The sequence below is a fragment of the Oncorhynchus gorbuscha genome, linkage group LG17 (assembly GCF_021184085.1).
Source record: "Oncorhynchus gorbuscha isolate QuinsamMale2020 ecotype Even-year linkage group LG17, OgorEven_v1.0, whole genome shotgun sequence".
Classification (NCBI taxonomy): domain Eukaryota; kingdom Metazoa; phylum Chordata; class Actinopteri; order Salmoniformes; family Salmonidae; genus Oncorhynchus; species Oncorhynchus gorbuscha.
This window is the reverse complement of record NC_060189.1, coordinates 5723931-5726430: the sequence shown is the minus strand read 5'-3', so window position 1 is coordinate 5726430 and position 2500 is coordinate 5723931.

Sequence of the window (2500 nt, the reverse complement as noted above, 5' to 3'; positions counted from 1 at the left end):
GACAACCCCTTACCATCCTTCTTCCTCCTTACCCACCTTCTTCCCCCCTACCCATCTTGTTGACAACACCTTACCCTCCTTGTTGACAACCCCGTACCCTCCTTGACAAGCCCTTCACCTGCTTCTTGACAACCCCTTCCCCTCCTTGACAACCCCTTACCCTCCTTGAGAACCCCTTCCCCTCCTTGACAACCCCTTACCCTCCTTGTTAAAAACCCCTCCCCTCCTTGTTGACAACCCCTTACCCTCCTTGTTGACAACCCCTTACCATCCTTCTTCCTCCTTACCCACCTTGTTTACAACCCCTTCCCCTGCTTTTGACAACCCCTTCCCCTCCTTGACAACCCCTTACCCTCCTTGAGAACCCCTTCCCCTCCTTGACAACCCCTTACCCTCCTTGTTAAAAACCCCTCCCCTCCTTGTTGACAACCCCTTACCCTCCTTCTTGACAACCCCTTCCCCTTCTGACAACCCCTTACCCTCCTTCTTGACAACCCCTTCCCCTCCTTCTTAACAACTCCTACCCCTCCTTCTTGACAACCCCTTCCCCTCCTTAACAACTCCTTCCCCTCCTTCTTGACAACCCCTTCCCCTCCTTCTTGACAACTCCTACCCCTCCTTCTTGACAACCCCTTCCCTCCTTCTTGACAACCCCTTCCCCTCCTTCTTGACAACTCCTACCCCTCCTTCTTGACAACCCCTTCCCCTTCTTGACAACCCCTTCCCCTCCTTCTTGACAACCCCTTCCCCTCCTTGACAACCCCTTCCCCTCCTTCTTGACAACTCCTTCCCCTCCTTGACAACCCCTTCCCCTCCTTCTTGACAACCCCTTCCCTCCTTCTTGACAACTCCTTCCCCTCCTTCTTGACAACCCCTTCCCCTCCTTGACAACCCCTTCCCTCCTTCTTGACAACTCCTTCCCCTCCTTCTTGACAACTCCTACCCCTCCTTCTTGACAACCCCTTCCCCTCCTTCTTGACAACCCCTTCCCCTCCTTCTTGACAACCCCTTCCCCTCCTTCTTGACAACCCCTTCCCCTCCTTCTTGACAACCCCTTCCCGTCCTTCTTGACAACCCCTTCCCCTCCTTCTTGACAACCCCTTCCCCTCCTTCTTGACAACTCCTTCCCCTCCTTGACAACCCCTTCCCCTCCTCCTTGACAACCCCTTCCCTCCTTCTTGACAACTCCTTCCCCTCCTTCTTGACAACTCCTACCCCTCCTTCTTGACAACCCCTTCCCCTCCTTCTTGACAACCCCTTACCCTCCTTCTTGACAACCCCTTACCCTCCTTCTTGACAACCCCCTCCCCTCCTTGAGAACCCCTTCCCCTCCTTGTTGACAACCCCTTACCCTCCTTGTTGACAACCCCGTACCCTCCTTCTTGACAACCCCTCCCCTCCTTGACAACCCCTTCCCCTTATTGACAACCCCTTCCCCTTCTTGACAACCCCTTACCATCCTTCTTCCTCCTTACCCCCTTGTTGACAACCCCTTCCCCTTATTGACAACCCCTTCCCCTCCTTGACAATCCTTTCCCCTCCTTGACAACCCCTTCCCCTCCTTGACAACCCCTTCCCCTCCTTGACAACCCCTTCCCCTCCTTGACAACCCCTTCCCCTCCTTCTTGACAACCCCTTCCCCTCCTTCTTAACAACTCCTACCCCTCCTTCTTGACAACCCCTTCCCCTCCTTGACAACCCCTTCCCCTCCTTCTTGACAACCCCTTCCCCTCCTTCTTGACGACCCCTTCCCCTCCATCTTGACAACTCCTACCCCTCCTTCTTGACAACCCCTTCCCCTCCTTCTTGACAACTCCTACCCCTCCTTCTTGACAACCCCTTCCCCTCCTTCTTTACAACCCCTTCCCCACCTTGTTGACAACCCCTTCCCCTGCTTCTTGACAACCCCTTCCCCTCCTTGACAACCCCTTACCCTCCTTGAGAACCCCTTCCCCTCCTTGACAACCCCTTACCCTCCTTGTTAAAAACCCCTCCCCTCCTTGTTGACAACCCCTTACCCTCCTTCTTGACAACCCCTTCCCCTTCTGACAACCCCTTACCCTCCTTCTTGACAACCCCTTCCCCTCCTTCTTAACAACTCCTACCCCTCCTTCTTGACAACCCCTTCCCCTCCTTGACAACCCCTTCCCCTCCTTCTTGACAACCCCTTCCCCTCCTTCTTAACAACTCCTACCCCTCCTTCTTGACAACCCCTTCCCCTCCTTGACAACCCCTTCCCCTCCTTCTTGACAACCCCTTCCCCTCCTCCTTGACAACCCCTTCCCCTCCTTCTTGACAACCCCTTCCCCTCCTTCTTAACAACTCCTACCCCTCCTTCTTGACAACCCCTTCCCCTCCTTGACAACCCCTTCCCCTCCTTCTTGACAACCCCTTCCCCTCCTTCTTGACAACCCCTTCCCCTCCTTCTTGACAACTCCTACCCCTCCTTCTTGACAACCCCTTCCCCTCCTTCTTGACAACTCCTACCCCTCCTTCTTGA